An 18,927-nucleotide genomic window follows, 5' to 3' on the forward strand; every position below is an offset into this window, starting at 1 on the left:
TTTGGGAGGAGCGAGAGGCTGGCGACCCCTGAACACTGCATTGATACTGTGAGCACATAGGATGGTACAGAGTGCCTTTCCCCTCATAAGGCATGCAAAACTCCTTGGGGGCGGGATAGGAGCTTTTGAAGCATTCCCCTGGAACAAACCAAACATACATCAGTGACATTATGCATCATTGCCAGGAATTGTGGGATAGATGCAACAATCCATAGGGCCTGAAAGACTGGCAAGGAGAGGTATGGGTGGGTGTGTTGAAACAGTCTGGCTAGTGTGGATTTACCATACCATTGTAACGTGCACTCGGATGATCACACCAGTATACATTGTGATGGTGTAATTAATACTTTTCTGTAGACTTTTTGCTCATTTTGCCACTGTTTGCCACATTTTTCAAAAGAGAATGAGGAAGGCAATTTTGATTCATGGCTAACTCCTGCAGTCTTTTCTCTGTCAAAACTTCCAAGGACTTCAACGAGACATTTGACTGGATTAGGACTGCAAGATTTCGCCCACTGTCTCTCTTTAAAAAAAAAATGGTATAGGATGCAGAGCCATCAAGCTCTTTCTGGTTAGGACTTTTCATCCCTGGACCCTAATGCTGCTCTGCATTGCATAACAGCACACAGCTTGTTTTATTTAGCTTAGATCTGGCCCCTGAGAATTGGTATTTCTTGTTGCAGTGAACGGAGATGAAGTAGAGAAAAGTGAGCCCATTGTTACTTGGGAACATGAGGCAAGGAAATTTGGAAGTGTTCTATATTTGGCTTACAAGATGAGCATGTTTCCTACCCTCACCACCCACAGGGACCAATTGAACTACAGACTTTTGTACATTTAATCCGGAAAAAATATTTATTTCACAGCTGCAATGGCACCGCCAATTTCTCAACATCTCTAGCGAGCTAACAGAGCTCCTTGGCCCCCCTCTTTCATGGCAACCACAGTCATTTTCAGACAGTTAATACATTTTGTTTTCTGGATTTTGCCATGGTGTCTGGTTAAGACTCTTGCCTGTCACGAAGGCCACAAAAAAGCTGTAGGTTTCCCTCTCTCGTTCGCAGTCAGCTTTGTGCTTCCTTTGGGAGAGCTGAAATACTTGTTAACCTCTTACCCTAGTGAAAAAGATCATCTACTGCTTGGAGAGTGCATAGCTCTGTTGGGCTGCTCTCTCTTATAGCCCCCCCCTTCAGCTCCTCACAGAGGTGTTGGATGGCTTTAGCTGTTGGCCTGAATTTCTGGACAACCTGGGCCACAGTGAGGTTAAGGAAGGCAGAACCTCTGCTTCCCTTGCCTACTGTCTTTTTTCCCCAGTGTAGCCTCACGTTATACAGACATGGCATGATTAGCCACTGTGCTACAAACTTTCACAGTCTTTTCCACCACCGCTCCCTAGCTCCTAATCTTGACTTTTCTCCATTTGGTTTCCAACCAGATTTGCCCCTGGCTAGCTGAACCCCTCTCCTAGGACATTGCCCTAAGGTCCCTGAGCTACATATTTATCTTTTCTCCTTGCTTGCTAAATTAACTAATCTGCCCACAAGTTGGTGTGATCCCAAAAGGTGCTGAGCAAATGCAATTCCTCCTTCAGCCCAGTGAGAACTGTCGGTGCTCACCAGACCAACATCTCCCTTCACCACAAAAATATTAAAACAGATGTGGGACTGGCTTTAACCATATAACTTCAATTGTTTTTCCCAGTCCCCACATCCATTTGGGAAGCTGGCATATCAAGCCTGAGCACAGAGAGCTGCAATTAACGCAGTGAGCACGCTGAGAAAACAAAGTGTTTGCTATTAATTCCTTGTATACAGTGTTAATGTAGTTATCCTTAGAGACTGAATCAAGCCACAGAATTCAGGTTTGTTTTAAAGCCGCGCAATATCTAACAACGTTTAATTCCAGGCTTTTGGTTGAGCCTGTTACAGAAGGAGAAGCTATCTGCAGATCTTGAATCTGGCCTCATGCTTTGAATAATCCCAAGGTTTGGAGATGTTTGGAGCTAGTACTTAGAGTAAGATAGGAAATGGAGATGGGGCTCTAAGTACAACGCTTGATTTTAGATTATTATATTGAATTACAATAGTAGTAGTGATCCAGCTGTTTGGGTGCTGTGCCCCAGAAGGATAGTGTTAGGGTTTCCATTCCAAGACAAATATTTCTGGGTGCTATATTCCAATACTTTGAATATTAGCCAGATGATGATTCTTGAATAAAACATCCTTGGGCAGTGAAGCAAAGAGATGTACATATTGTTGGCTCCAGTAATGGTGAAGATGCAACAAAAGGCCTGTTTCAAGTCAAATGTTGAAATTAGCATCTAAAAACAAGATTCCTGCTCCTGTTCAAGAGAAGGCTTATTTTATAAGCTCTGCACTATGGTAAGCAAAGAAAGTGTTAGAAACACTGCTCAGGAAATATGTGCTGCCATGACAGTCCTAACACAGGGATTTTGCAAAATATTCTCCTGCACTTGGTTAACTTTGGATTTCTGACAGCTCATACATCAGGCGATGCATAGTTAAGAGGTCTGCCTTGTAAGACTTGTTTTTGTTCCCTTTTTTGGCTTCTATAACTGAGCTTCTCATATGAGATTTGTGACTTTTAAACAAACTCTTCCTTCAGAATAAGGCATTTTTCATGCTGGAATTCCACAGTGCAATAGTTCTGAATGTATTACTCCATTTGACAAAGGTAGTGTAGCAATTCAAAACTAAGGACCGTATACTGTCCTCGATACACTTGCACAACTCTCACTGGGATCCAGGGTGGTATATTATCTTAACTGTGTACTTTACATAGATACCTGAAAAACAATTGTCTGCTTCTACTGTGAAAGCTTATACATCAATATTCTGGCATATATGATGCCAATGTAGTTCTCTAAGTTCCTTGTACAGCCACATGGATATATGACAACTAGAGCTGGTCAGGAAGCATATCTTATTTCTCAAAAAACAAACAAACAAACAAACACTAATATTTGTTATCTGCAAAAAATTTTAAATCTTTTTGTGTGCAATTTTGGAAAATGAAACCCCTAAAAAAATTTAGTAAAAAGGGAAATGTCATGAGAAAATTTATATTTAGTCAAAAAGATATTTTCTTAAAACATTTGGTGAAACACCTCTGACCAGCCACAATGCTGATGCAGCATTTGCTGGCTAGCTTTTTTATTCAAGGACTTCCATAGGTTGGAGAGGGACACAAGTTACAAGACTAGGATTTGAAGCTATTTCTTCTAGTGACCAAACTCTAAAAAGAATCCTTCAATATAAATGAGATTTAGGTTACAATTAAAAAAAAAAGATATAAAAAAGTGTCTCACTTTAGACTTTTGAATCCGTATTTAAGCATACGAGTTTGTGGCTCAAATTTTAAGACTGCAGAGCACTAAACATACCCTTTAACAAGTGTAATGTCCAGCCTTGGCCCTTCAAAAATTAAACAGATGGTCCAGCCACCCCACTGGCCTCTTCTGTAAGGAACACTGGTTCTGGCATCTGTAACCCTGGTAGATGAAGTCCTGGATAGGGCTAACCTTTGATTGATGGGTCATTTGTGATGGCTCTGGCTGCTAAAGAGATTGACAAAACTGAGGCCATGCTGACAGCTCGGAAGGTATGTGGTAGTTTTATTCACACTGTACAGAAATTCATTTTATTCTCTTCCTTTTTGTTGGTCATTTTACACAGGTATAGCCATGCACTGCTGCTCTTGCTCTGTGCAATACTTGTCTACAGCCTAAGTCCTCCTTGTCCTTTCACAATTTGAATCTGGCAGGTACACAGGTATGGTCTCTGCGTTAAAAGGAAATAAAACACTAGACTACAGTAAATCTGTAGGCCACAGACAGACAAACCATAAACAACAATTAAAGCCAGCCACAATGCTGAAAAGTGACTGCAAAAATGACAATGGGATTTCATATTTATTGGATGACACTTATTTTCCAGATTGCATGTGCTCATCTTACAAGCAATAAGATTTCCTCCAAATTCCAGCTCTGCAAAGTGCAGACCCAACTGGACCAAAGAGCCAGGCTGAGTTCTTTCCTTCCCATGCATCACCACCAGTTATGAAGGGGCTACTGACCAAGTTATGCCCTCAGTTAAATTTGTGTAAGCCCATTGCTTTCACTGGGTTTACCCATGTAGAATTGATTGGAACTTGGTAAACAATTCTGTTGATGCACAAGAAGGAACCGAACCCAGGTCCTTCTCCCATAGCCACATTGGCTCTGCCAACTTCGGGAAAACTTGTTTTTCCTCAAAAGAGTCAGCAGATATTTCAGAGTGCAGGTCAGCTGAGTAAGAAGGTGCTAGTTTTACATAGTCACTTTTCAAACAATAGAACTACAATTTACGCTTAGTATAAATACGATGGAGTAATAAATTGGAGCGCTTTTTCTTTACATACCCTACACAAGATTTCTCTATGTATGGTTTCTGAATCTCCATTCATCTAACATTTGACATCTCTTTGGTTTCAGCTGCCAGCTATAGAGTTGATTTCAGCCTCTTACCAGAAATGAGGATATAGGTCCCTTTCTACACAGAACCATGCACCCAAGTTTGAAATTCTGCTCATTGCTCTACTCCCACCTGGACCAGGTGCCCACAGCTGAAAGGGCCAAAGCAGTACACACAGTAGCCTAAGACAACTACACATGCTTCAACATTTTTTCTTTCCAGGATCAAGCATGAAGAACCCCCTGTAGCTGCAGGCATGTCTGGCTGACTTCTCCCACCTGCCTTAAAGAAATTTTTGTAGGTGGAACTCAGAACTCAGTAGATTCCAAAATCACTGAAAGAACGGATTCTTAAAAATGAACAGAATTCAGGCCCAAAGGACTGTTTGCAGAAACATTCTGCAGTTCTGCTTCAAAGGGTTATATAAATATTTTTTATTTCATAGACTCATAGGAACGGAAGAGACCTCGAGAGGTCATCTAGTCCAGTCCCCTGCACTCATGGCAGGACTAAGTATTACCTAGTCCAACGTTTCTCAAATGCGGCCACTGTGGCCGCATGCGACCACCAGGGGCTTTTTGTGAGGCCATGACAGGCTCCTGGGTGGTGATGGGGTGGGGGGCAAAGCATCAGCTCCTCCCCCTCCCTTCCTGTTGCTCCTGGATGCACTGCCCTGCATCACCTCTGGAGAGAGTGGGGCACAACGTTACAGGACGAAGGTAAGTTCTTACCCAAGTTGGGGGAAAGGGGTTTGGATGGCAGGCTCCAGGAACCTGGCCATGTGGCCCCAGGCTCTGACCACAGGGCAGCAAGTATTGACACCCCCTACCCCCCACCTCTGGACGTGCGGCCCTGGCCTCCAGCTGCGGGGCTTCAGTCTCTGGCCCCTGATTCTAGCTGCATGGCAGCAGGTGCTGGCTCCCGGCTCCAGTTCTGGGCACTGGCTGTGCAGTGGCAGGCGCTGGCCACAAGTGCCGACCCTGAGCCCTAGCCGCATGGCAGTGGGCTTCAACCACGGGGCTTTGGGCGCCAACCCCTGCTTCTGGCCACGAGGCAGCAGGTGTAAAATAGAGAGAGAGAGATTTTAAATGGCAATAACCAAGGATTGCCCCCAGTAAAGTACAGCCAGGCTCATGCAGGCATTGAATCCAATCTTAATCACATTATTGTAAATCTGGGGCAACTCCACTGATCTCACAGGAACCCCAGATCCACCCCAGTGTAAGTCTAAGATAAAAATTTGGCCCATTAGATTTTAAGACACACATATAAAGTTTCCTTGTCAAGTTACGTCTGGGATTTGTAAATTCTTACCCAGAATTTCAACATGACTACAAGAATCTTGGCAAAGCCATTTTTACTGAGTGAAATTCACCCTTGTGCAGAGGGCCCAGAAATTAAAGTTGCTCATGGGGTGAAAAGTTCACCCATCATGAAAACAAAATAGGTGCAAAATGAATGCAGGGTACAAACTATGAAGTCTCACCCCAATGCCTGACAACTGATGTCAGGCAAACCTTTGGGACCAGATTTTTGCATACTAAGAATGTGGCACACGGAAACAATATTTACTGCATGTTATTTCAGGACTTTTAAATCAGACATTACTGGTGGCATTAAGATAGAAAAACAAGTCCATAAAGTCTCTGAGATCTGTTGGATACTTCTCAAAACCAAAGGATGCACACAGAGGTAGTAATTGTGTCATTCCAGGAATAGAGAAAGAACAAACCCAACAAAGTTGCAGATGATGCCTTTCATTGTCCAAACAAATACATGAAAAGAAAGCAACCTTCATAAGATGACGGAAAAGCAGAGCAGACGGTAAAACGGTGAGTGTTTGTTCAGACTCTATAGAATAATTAATTGCAGCAATATAAAGCTTGAATAAAAAAAATCAAGTCAAGGGCCATTTCATCCCCTCCTGGTGAAAAGAACAAACTCTGCTGAATACTCAGTATGTTGCCATAAAATCATGCCATTGGGTGAGTGACATGTGTTCCTGTTTCCGCATATAGTGTTTGAATGGCCTCTCTAGCTGTGATACTTGGTACACTAAATGCCAAATGGGCTGCCCACCCTGGAACTTTTAACACGAAGTTGGGCATGTGCGTATTTGGAGGCTGGAGTATACAAACTGGTAGATTGCTAGCCACATGCCTCAGGGACTATGTCCACACTTCCAAGTAAATAAATCTCACGTGTGCACAATATAACACAGCACCCATGGGAGGCAATGGGGCAGAAGACTCAACCCTATAGACCTGTACTGTACCAAGACTGGTGTGGACATTTTAACATCCAGGGTTTCCATATAGCTTCCTGGACTTCCTCCCCTATAATAATTTCTCTCAGGAGCTATGATCTTATGTGGATCCCCTGGATGGCTGCCCTGGAACTGTGGAAGGGGTTCCTATGGTAGAGGCAGTCATCACAAGATGTTGCCTATTGAGCCAACATTATCTTCCATGGGGAATCCACGTGGAGTTGAGGGAAGAAAAAAGCCACAGTCCTGCTCTATCTCCTGACAAGTGAAGCCGGAGCTTGGAGAGAGTATTCCACCAGAAGATACTATGGAGCTGACATTTCCTCCTTCCACATAGACCCAGCCTTTTTCACCAGGTCTGGCTCGTATCTACCATCATAGCAAAGAGCGAAACATTCCGCATGTTGATACCATACAGATGTGGAGTGGATTGCAATTTCTTCCCTATATAATTGACTTGATTACAGTGACATGAAGCTGTACGGATTATAAAAGGGGTAGGTAAGATTAATGACTGGTATTAAAAATATGTAGAATTTCAGTGCCCCATTCAGGTTGCCACTTTAGAAAATTAGACCATTCTAGATTTTGGCCTCGTAAGAGTGAAGAATGATAAATTATTTTTCCTTTGACAAAAGAGATTTTTTTTAATTGTTTTAATTTGCTCCCAAGATCTTTCTAGACATTTTAGGAAACATCATCTCATGGCTGTCCCTTCTCTAATTGGAAGGATAAGACTTCCTGGGAGCAAGGAACCCAGAGAGATGCTATCTGCATATCATATTCCAGTGATAATTAAACAACTGAACTAGAAGCAAGTCAAGATTTCCATTTTACTTGCCTCCTTCCAGTCATCGCCCTGCCCTTTCTGTGTACTTGCCAAGTCCTCCTGACTCCCCTCTTGGCTGCTCCTGAAGAAGGGAAGAGACTGAATTAGTCCTAATAACTTAAAAGCCTCCTTTGAATGTTTCATGCAGCACATTATCTTATCAGGAGCTCCACACAAAAAAAACATGTCTTCGAGGCATTTCACTTAATAAATAAAATTAGCTAAACAGAACTTATGAGAGCTCAAGCCTGTCAAATTTTAAGGGCCAGGTTTGGAAAGGGGCCTCAACCTGGCTTGTGTTTCTTTATGCTCAGCATTGCCATTTTTGAGCACTGTTACTTGGGCACATGCAAGCAACGCATCTACACGAGCAAAACCATTACACTGCATCTAAGTATGCCCAAGGCGGTTTGTTCATGAACATTCTGCAACAGCTGTGCACACAAACTGCACATGCAAGTTCCTGTGCACATTAAGACATGCAGGTACAAATGCAGGCCACATTTGGAACGCTTGGCCCACGGAGAAGTACAGGATGCATATCTTTGTTCAGTCTTTTAAACTAACCATAAGCAAGTATTCTACTGTCTGATAAGCCCCTGGCCTGCTCCCTTCAGGGAAGTGGATACAGTCAGTGTAAGGGGAAATAGGTGCGCGCTATTTTCAGCGTGGGGGACAAGGTGAGCTTATCTGTCATGTTCCACAGCCAAACGTTTCAAACTGAATGCCTGAAGTTAGGCATCTGAATAAGTGACCAGATCTTCAGAGGTGCTGAGTACCCACAACTCCCACAGACTTCAGAGGGAGCTCAGGGTGCTGAATACCTCAGAAGATTAGGGCACTTAAAGGGGCCTAACATTAGACACCTAGAGATTTGCAAATTGTAGCCATTAGGTTTAAACCGTTTGTCCAGGCAAAGTGTGTTGCTGAGGTTCATTGGAAAACAACCACCACCACCCACCACTAAAACCCTTCCAGATGTTTTGTGAGAGCAAGAAGAGTAAAGAGCATGACTGAAGTCAGAACCTCAGTACTATTCTTGTTTGTCTTTGTTTTCAGAGCTGCTTAATGGACTAGAAAAGCTCCTAACACTACGTGAAAAGTGAGGTTTACATTGTGTAGATAAGGTAGCAATTTACACATAATTTGCAAGGGCCTGACTTAATCTGCAAACGTTTGTAGTTTGCAAACATTATATAAATGCGTGAAGACTAATATTAATAAGCATTAGGTGTGCAAGCTCTCTGCAATCTGTCAATACTTGTTACTGTAATCGTATGTACACTTAGATACTAGTTTACACCACCATCCTTGCTGAGGGAACAGTAAGTCACATTGCTGTGCAAGAGATGTGTGCCCATAAATGGGGGATTTTGAAACATGTACACATTAAGATAATTGCTGTGCCCCAATGAGACACCTACCATGCTATCTGTCAAGTTGCATATGCCATTTCTTCCCAACCCAGCACTTACACACGCCTGTGATCTTTCTAGCACACAAACCCCAGTTCTAATACTGCAACTCCAAGTTACAACCTATGTAAGAAAGAATAGGAGAGTAGCTTAGTCAAGACTTTCCTGCATTAATTCCTAAATCTGCATCCTTCACTGATGTGCTCAGCCCAGGTTGGGAGTGCAGGTGACCTTTGTAAACCAGATAAAGGAAGAAGACCCTGATCCTGCCTGACTACCCCTTACAATCTCTTGTCCAGCTCTGCTCATTGCTCACCTGGCTACCATTTCTCTGGCCCAGCAGGAAATGGCAACATGCTTTTGGGAGTGCCAATCAGTCTCTCTTTCCCTCCCAAGAGCACTCTCTCCTTCTGGCTGCTCGTTACGGAGTCCCTGCAGATTCAGGCTGGAGCACACAATATGTAAATTAGAGGCTATATGACCTGTACATCACTGTTTACTAAAAACCAACCCAGGGTGGCCAAATCTGGCCTAGGGGGGGGGGGGTGGCAGGTGGCCAGGCCGCCTGCCCTGCCGAGGTGTGCACCGCCGCCGATCGGATGAGGCCCGCAGGACCGACGGCGAGGGGCGAGGTCTGCGGGCTCGGCCCCGACCGGACCTCCGCGCGGGCATGCGCGCATGAGCTGAGCCAGCAGCGCCGCGCCCCCGACCCGCAACCGCCGCCCGCCAGCCACTCCACTTCCCGCCCGCTCCGTGAGCCACAGCGTCATGCCCTGGCGGCAGGTCCGCTCGCCCGGGGCCTGTGGCCCTGAAGCTCAACAAGCGAGCCAACCGGGGGAAGAGGGGACCGCTGAGGAAGGAGGAAGGCGCGGCAGCACCTGCCGCTGGGGGGGGCCTATTTTCTAGAGCCGCCCCTGCTGTTTACATATGAATAAACTTTATATTACTTTCAGTGAAATACCCAGGCTAAGACATTGCCTTTCCCCTGCATTTAGAGGGAGACTGTGCTTAAGTAATCAGCCAAGGCGGAGTAGGGGGGCGGGAGGAAGAGAGAGAGAGAGAGAGACTGAGACTTTAGACTTTTAAGTCCATATTGAGGCATCTAACTTTCAAAAGCATGGAGTACTTGACACAGCTCCCTTTGAGGTCTGTGTACACTGTTGGGGGCTCAGGACTTTTAGAGATCAGGTAGGTGCCTCAATAGACACTTAAAGAAGCCTAACATTAGGCTTCTATTTAAAAAATAAAATTAGCTCTTGTCTCATGGTCATTAGCACTGCCTAAAGTCAGGCTACAGCGAACTGGATCCTGATAAGTTCAATTAAATCAATAGGAGCTGCAGTAGCTCAGGCCCTCTTGGGATTCGGCCCAGTATGAGCCGATATTTTGGTTTTTGTACATACACTGTTCTACCAATTCACCTCATCTCTCTCCAGCTATATCCCTCTACTGGGTCTTCCCTTAGCCAAAGGCTGCCCATAAAATAAAGTAGTAATGTACAATTGAACCTCTCTACCCTCTTCCAAGTACGAGTAGAAATACCGTTATATGAACTAACAGATTTCATTTATTGTGTTTTTGTTAAATCAAAGCTGGTTTGGAGTTTTAGAGAAGCATCTGGAAACATTTGTTTAAAAATAAATTGCCTTTAGTCTGGATTTTGGATAGCAGTTTCTGGCTGGAGTGAGCTTTTAGAACAATTTATAAGAGATCTGCTGGCAGATGATTACATATAGTGCATAGCTACAATTAGAGCAATATACACAAAATAATCCCAGAGTTATTTTTACTGCCTCTATTTGGATGTTTATATTTCAGCAGGAAGCTACACCAGACTGAAGGATTTGATCCTGTTCATACTGAAAGTGGTGGGGGCTTTGCCTCTAATTTTCACAACCTTTTCACCGTATGAATGCCATTCACAATAGACACCTTCTTCTGCCCCTAAATAATTCAAGAACAAAAACCCTACCCCAGTAGAGTTTTGACCCCAAAAAGAGAGAAGTGCCACAGACTCCATGAAGTCCACCAAAGACTGAGCTATTGCTACCGATGTTACCTGAAAGGCACTTAGATACTATAAAACCACCAAGATAAATTTTGATGGAAGTCAAGTCAGGGCCCAAATCAATCTAAAGTGGCATCACCTTCATATCTAGAGGTCAATGTAATTGTAATGCAGGAACAAAGGATAATCAATTCAGCCTCTGATAATTTTATATATGGTTCTATTGATCAATTAAAATACAGTAAGTGCTATAATTTTAAAACAGGAAAATAGTTACTAATATTACTACAGGTAAGGCTCAGACTGACCTCCAATGTAAAATACCATATCTCTTCAAATTAAAAAGAAACTAATGGAAGTTTTTGTCTCAGGTTGTTCAATTTTATGACTGTTCTGATGAAGACACTCTCCTAACAATAGCCTTCGCTTGAGACTGAAGTTGAAAGGGAACATTTTTCAAAAAGATCTAAAGTTCACGATTATCAGGCTGAGTGACTGGGTTTTCCTGCCAATTCTAAGTAACACTCTTTTCCCTCTGTGTATTACCCTGACTCAAGCCAGATGGTAGAGTGACACAGAGACATCCAGAGAACAGATGATACATTCAGAATACACGATCAACTTCAGCACGCAGCACAAAAGCCAAGCTAAGTTCCTCGGAGTCAAGCCTCTTACAATATTTTGAGATTTATTTTAAAACTGTTCCTCAAAAGGAGTGAAGAAAACTAGATCTGAGTCTGATTTGTCTGGGGCCTTCAAACTTTCATTCACTTTTTGGTTTGCAGTATTGTTGTAGCCACGTAGAACATTAGAGAGACAAGGTGGGTGAGGTAATCTCTTTTATTGGACCAACTTCTGTCAGTGAAAGAAACAAACTTTCAAGCTACACACAGCTCTTCTTCAGGTCATTAATAAGACCGGAATATAGTTACTCAGCAAGTACTAAGTATCTAGCTCACTTTCTTCTATACAGGAGCATAAATAACAACAGTATGCAAAAATCTGCACTAATAATAATGTAGATATTGCCACAATTTTAGATGTGCACAAAAGCCAGAAAAATTCAAAGCTAATGTTCCCATATCATATGTAACAACCACAAAACAGTATATAGTATTTTGTATTATTTAATATTAGAGATAGTTCTGAGCACAATCGTTGTGAATATCTAGACTGGTTCTGCTGATAAAAGATGGAAGACTACTGCAAACAACAGACCTAGGTTCAGATTTTCCAGAAGTTTTGGATTGTAATGATCTAACATGTTACTTTGGGACCATCTCCACTCTATCTGGCATGTTCATGCCTGTGCCTTATGCATAAAGCACTCCTTGTACATTCGATGTGGCAGAGCCTTTCACCCTGATAATTCAGAAATACTGGAATAGACTTTCCTGGAACTCACCAAATAAATTAATTTCTGGGTTGGAGCAAGGCTGAGAAATATCAGCTTCAAAAGGTCATTTTAAGGAGAAGTTGTAAGCATCTGAAAATAGGGATTTGGAATGAAAGTGCCGATTTCACATACATTTGTTGTGAAATCCACAAGTTACCTAGTGATCAGTTTAAAGGGCTGTGCACCATGCAAAGCAGACCATCCAATGGTTTTAACAATGTTTTCTGATTTTAATCTCTAGGCCACACTCATCCCCATAGTCTTCTGAGGGTGTACACCATTGCCAGGGTCCCTGGTGACAAAGTCCACCAGAGTTAGGTTACGCTAATGCAAATCGGCCTTGGCCTCCCTTCCATCAGGTACAAAGAGTCCATCACTAGCCAGGATGAGATGTGGCCTGGATAACACCAATTCACAGCATTCTTGCTGTGATGCGAGGTGTATATTTTATGAAGCTCTTATGAAAGATGCTATACCATATAAAGTTGTATTGCATTAATCTTGGTCCTGTTAAAACCAATGGGAATTTTGCCTTTGGGTCCTCAGTTGCCCCCTGGAACTAAAAGTTTGTTCCCAATTACCTCATAAACTAGCACTTTTCATTTGACAAACATAAGGAAATCCCAGACTAGACTGGATTCTCTGGTCATCCTAACATGAACTGAAGCAATACCCCCAGTCAGAGATAATCATAAATGCCTTCCTGTGTGCAGAAAATACATTTTCCCCCCCAACTTAGTCATACAGCTGTTTATATAGGTTGGCTCTAGATTGTTGTAATTGGAAGGGAAAAAATCCCCAGCATTTGTAAATTCTTACTGAACAAAGAAGAAAAACCATTTCATCAGCATCATTAAGAGGTGTGTCTCAGTAACTGAACTGAGGTTCTACACTTGGAGATTCACCCACTGGCACATACTGGTGTGATACTAGCACTCCTCTGTCAGCACTGTGTGAACAGGTGGGGATTGCAATACTGGCCTCGTCTTCCCGTTTGTGCAACGAGGAGATATGTTGTGCTATCCGAGGAATGCGCTCAACTTGGCTTTTTCTCCAAAGTACACCAAGCAGACATGAATCTACCCTGTAAAGCTCAGTTCATCCTGTCCAAGATGATCTAATTCCTTTAGAGTGAGCCGCCTGACACTTCTGTTTTACATCTCCCAGAGACTGTCTCCCTTACAAAACACAGATAACAGCTTCATAGCTTCTGAACAGTGTTTCCTCCATCCACTTGGTAAATTTAAACACAACCTTGTCTGGTGCAAAGGGAACCAAATATAGAACTTTTTAGCGCTCTCTCTCTCTCTCACACTCACACACACACACACACACACACACACACACACACGATGAATATACACTGCCGTTTCAGATCCAGGCACTGTTCAAAAACAGTGCACATCCCAGATTCTAAAGCCACGTGTAAGATGGAATTCAAGAGAAAACACAGAATTCTAACATCATTCAGTAAAAATTAAACAAATGGAAGTGTGTTTTTTTGGGTGTTCTGTGTAGCCTCTCTTAGAACTGATAGACATCAAAGGACCTTTCCCCTTACTCTTAGACATTTTTACTTTGTTGGTGGAGATTTAGAACTGTGTGTTTTCCACCTATACCTGCACATGTATATATATTGGATAGCACCATTATGACACTTTGGGGTTCAAGGGCAAGTGGTGACATAACCCCTAACTGGTCTGACCCCCAAAACATCACAAACAGACCTGACTTGAGTGACTTGGAATATATGAAACAACTTGGGATGGTCTTCATTGCCTAGAACGTTGAAAATATTAGGCTGCAAATTGACATAGGGGAGTATTTTGGAATAGGTGTGTAAAACAAGTCTGATGTAATTCTTACTAGAGATGGGTCTGAGCCACAAAGTTCAGATAAATATCTCAAATCCAACCTCAAGCTCAATGGGGTTAGGATCCATAGTTTTGAGTTAGCCCATAGGTGCCAGCTGCAAAGTTCGGATCTTCATCTGAAGCTAGACTAATTCAGACTGGAAATAAGGTGTGACATTTTAACAGTGAGGGTAATTAGCCATTGGTACAATTTACCAAGGGTCATGGTGGATTCTCCATCACAGGCAATTTTAAAAACAAGATTGAATATTTTTTTAAAAAATATGCTCTCAGAATTATTTCAGGGAAGTTCTGTGGCCTGCGTTATACAAGAAGTCAGACTAGATGATCACAATGGTCCCTTCTGGCCTTGGAATCCTTGATTTATGTATCTGCATTTGGATCTCAAAGAGCTTCCAACGGCTTTGCAGACCAGCTCAGGAAGGATATTTTATGTGCACAGAATGGTGTAGAAAAAAAAAAAGAGTCAAGGATGGTGATGAGGGAGCTAGCTAAATAGAAAACTTCAGTCTTCAAGGCTGTCCATCAAGATCTTTGGCCATCATTAAAGTCACTTAGACGAAAAATAAGAAGAAAAACAGCATTTAATTCTACTTTTTCCATTCTATGTTCTGTCCTATGGCTTCTTAATTTTAATCTCCCTTAGACTATGTCTTCACTAGAAACCCTGCAGCAGCACAGCTGCAGCTGAGCCACTGGAGTGCTTCAGTGTAGACACTCACAACAGCAAAGGGAAGCCTTCCCCCATCAACATAGTTAATCCACCTCCCTGAGCAGTGGTAGCTAGGTCAATATTGTCTATACCAGAAGGTAGGTCATCTTGTGGACTATTCACATGCCTGAGCAAAATAGCTGAGTGGACCTAACTTTTTAGTGTAGACCTGGCCTCATTCAGTGTTATGTTCTTCAACAATACCCTTCCAGTGTCTTGGACACTTGAAGATGCATGTGGGATGGGTTGGATCACAGAACACTCCCCCCCGGGAGCTGCCACCCGATGTGCCAAGACTACTTCCACCCCTGCTTTCCCTGCCAGCTCAGGACTCCAGCACCCTGTCTTGCTGAGCCAGACACTCCTGTCTGCTCCAACACAGACCCAGGGTCTGAATTACTTGCCCCAAAGCTGCAGGTTTACCTGAAAGTAGCTAACAGAAGTGTTCCTGTCTTTAGCACTCAGATGCCCAACTCCCAATGGGGTCTAAACCCAAATAAATCCATTTTACCTGTATAAGCTTATACAGGGTAAACTGTTAAATTGTTCGCCCTCTATAACACTGATAGAGAGATATGCACAGCTGTTTGCCCCCCAGGTATTAACACATACTCTGAGTTAAATAATAGGTAAAAAGTGATTTTATTAAATACAGAAAGTAGGATTTAAGTGGTTCCAAGTAGTAACAGACAGAACAAAGTAAGTCAGCAAGCAAAATAAAATAAAACACGCAAATCTCTGTCTAATCAAACTGAATAAAGATAATCTCACCGTCAGAGATGCTTCAGTAAGTTTTTTTCTCAGACTGGACCCCTTCCAGGCCTGGGCACAATTCTTTCCCCTGGTACAGCTCTTGTTCCAGCTCAGGTGGTAGCTAGGGGATTCTTCATGATGGCTTCTCTCCTCTTTGTTCTGTTCCACCCCTTTATATATCTTTTGCATAAGGCGAGAATCCTTTGTTCCGATGGGTTTCCACCACGCCCCTCCCACTGGAAAAGCACCAGGTTAAAGATGGATTTCAGTTCAGGTGACATGATCACATGTCACTGTAAGACCTCAAGCCTTCATTCCTCCCAGCCTGACTCACAGGAAGGCTTGCCTGCAAACAGAGCCATCCAGTCAATTGTCCTGGTTGATGGGAGCCATTAAGATTCCAAACCACCATTAATGGCCCACACTTTGCATAATTACAATAGGCCCTCAGAGTTATATTTCATATTTCTAGTTTCAGATACAAGAGTGTTACCTTTATACAAATAGGATGACCACACTCAGTAGATTATAAGCTTTGTAATGATACCTTACAGGAGACCTTTTGCACGAAGCATATTCCAGTTACATTATATTCACTCATCAAATTTTTATAAAATCATATAGACTGCAACGTCAAAGCATGTGCTTCCACTTATAGAGGAGTCCTGCCCATGCTCACAAGGCTGGAATTTGTCCTTCCCTGTAGGCGATTATAAATGCAAGATCTCTCTTTACAGCAACGGATGTAGGAAATATAACTCTACGCTTTTCATTTACCTTAATGGGAGTCATCTAGTTTAATCCTTATGCTGATACTTTCACAAATAGCTCTTATTTATGTGTATAGTTCCCACTGAAGTTAAGCTTTGCAGAATGGAATCCTAGAATTATACTTTTAGGTGATTAAATATTTGTCTGAGAAGTGAGTCTTTCTAACACTGGTTCCAACTGAACTGAAAGGAATTAAAATTGGTTCATACTTTCTCACTGGCTTTTATAGTACTTTCATACCCTAGGTGTGCAAAATATTTTCACACACAATGGAAAATGGTGATTTTTATTTCCTGCAAGACATTTGTGTAAAAAAAAAAAAAAAACCACACCCAACAAAGCAAAACAAAGAGTGGAACTAAAAACTACTTAAATTAGACGTAGGATTTGTACTGTTGGAACAAACACTTATCTTTTTTTTAGCTTAAAAACAAAACAAAAAGTGCCAAGGACTAAGCTCCTCCATTGGTCTTATTCCTGCATTAATGACCTGACCATACTTTCCATTTCCATGAGAGCTGCAGGCATGTGGATGAATGGCTACATGTACAGAACTTACAGGTGGTTGATGCAGGGTTGAGCCTTGAGCCCAGAGAAGGAGGAGAAGAGAGATGTACAACTAAATGCCACTAATAGAAGCAGGAAGATGCAAATGAAGGGATTATATGGATGAGAAAAAGGACATCCCAGTCCTATCTGTCCCTTATAAAAATTACTCACTATTCTAATGGTCCAACACATAACAGCTTACAGTAATATTACTGCAGCTATGAAGTAGTACAGATGATTAAGTTTCCATTACAGCATAGGATGATCATGGGTGAGCAGCATGCCCTGGCTATTACCTTTTGTTGCTGCCCTGGATACAACACTCAAGCAGAATTTCAAACCAGAAAGTATGGTTTTAACTGATTGACTTCCATTGACTCCAATGGGAATTTGACAGCTAAAACTCAGCATGCTGCTTTGAAAATGTGCCAGTGAAGTCCTTGCTAGGGCAAATTCAGCCCTGTTATAAGCAAGCACAGTGCCATTTTGGCCCATTTATTTCAATAGCATTTTTTCTTAACTACAGTGTTTAACCCACGGAATACTGGGCAATGCATTCATAGAATTTATATTTGAATTTCTTCTTCTGAAATGTCTAACAACAAAACTTCAGACCCAGAACTAGGCATCTTTTAATATATATTTTGATGATGATGTCACCAAATACTACACTCTAATACTAGTTCCCTAGTGTCACTGATCTGCTGATGTTAAAAATAAAGACTTTTTTTTCTATTTTCTTAGGGCTTTTACCTTTCCCAGACACCACATTCACCACAGAAAAACTATTTCAAGTGAGGAAGACAGATCTTTAGCATACTTTTGATGAATAGTTAATATCATATCAGGCACTGGCAGGCAAGCTCTTTTTCCCTGTTAACTTTTAGATTAATTTTTTCCTCCCACTTTGACTTAGTTCCTTTAATAAACATTAACAAATTTTAGCCACTGGCAAGGCTGAGAGGAAAAAAAAAATATGTTTAGCATTTGCTAACAACTGTTTTGCTAGGACTGATAACCCCTCGAAGTCCAATTAAGCAAGCTGTAGACACGTGATAATAACTGGGGAGACTGAAAAAGAGTGAGTGAACGTGTGTGTGTGCATGAGAGAATTTTAAAAATAGAAATATTGCTGCTTCTTTCTGTCATGGAAATTTAATTAAATACTTCCTTAATTCTTCCCTGAAAGAAGGTTAACCATACTGGCAAGAGCCCTAAAGAGACAAGCAGGAAATTTGTCTTATCCATTTTAAATGCCTGTTATGAAAGAGGTGAAAAAAAATGCTATTGATAAAAGTTTTTTTCTGGGAACCTTTTGGCATCTTCTCAGTGATGCGTCATTTCCACTCAGCCATTTGACAAGAAACACAATGTTCCAACTTGTTTGCATGTCTGAAGTGAAGTGGTCCATGGGGCAGTGCTGTAAAATATACATCAATTCCATTCCTCTTTGCTCCTCCCACTCCTCTGGAAGAGGTGGACAAACAGCATTATTTCCTGAGGTAAGGTGCTATTTAACTGCTCTTAATACTTAGAGAGAAAATCTGCTCCTAACTTATAATACTTGCCATCACTTGATAGTAATATTTTCAGCAGAGCCCAATCAGCCATTTCATGGGTTTATTATTATTTGGCCTTAGTGTGCTGTGGAATGAAGTCTGGCACACAAAGTATAAAGCAGGAGGCTTTTTTATTATTATTAAATCTGGCTGACATTTATTGAGCCATTTTTCAGGTCTACAAAAGAAGAACCACCCAATAAGGGAAGTAGTTTTGTTATTGCAGGTTGTTTTTGCTGTCCTGGAACCAAAACGTTGCTTCCATTTAAACAGTATGATTCTGTATGCAATGAGCCCATATTGTGGGCTTTGTACATAAAAAG

The 18,927-nt window shown here is 42.0% G+C and overlaps 1 long non-coding RNA gene across 4 annotated transcripts in view; it reads right to left on the minus strand.

Moving 5' to 3' along the window:
• LOC120396786 overlaps window positions 1-18,927 on the minus strand; it is a 92,281-nt gene that overhangs the window by 43,380 nt on the left and 29,974 nt on the right. The window contains exon 4 of one of the 4 annotated variants that reach the window (XR_005593383.1): window positions 7,593-7,649. The exons of the other annotated variants lie outside the window; for them this stretch is intronic. This is a non-coding gene — a long non-coding RNA (uncharacterized LOC120396786). Of the gene's footprint in view, window positions 1-7,592; window positions 7,650-18,927 lie in introns of those variants that run through there. 4 annotated transcript variants of the gene reach the window in all.

This window comes from Mauremys reevesii, linkage group 2 (assembly GCF_016161935.1).
Source record: "Mauremys reevesii isolate NIE-2019 linkage group 2, ASM1616193v1, whole genome shotgun sequence".
NCBI classification, from domain to species: Eukaryota; Metazoa; Chordata; order Testudines; family Geoemydidae; genus Mauremys; species Mauremys reevesii.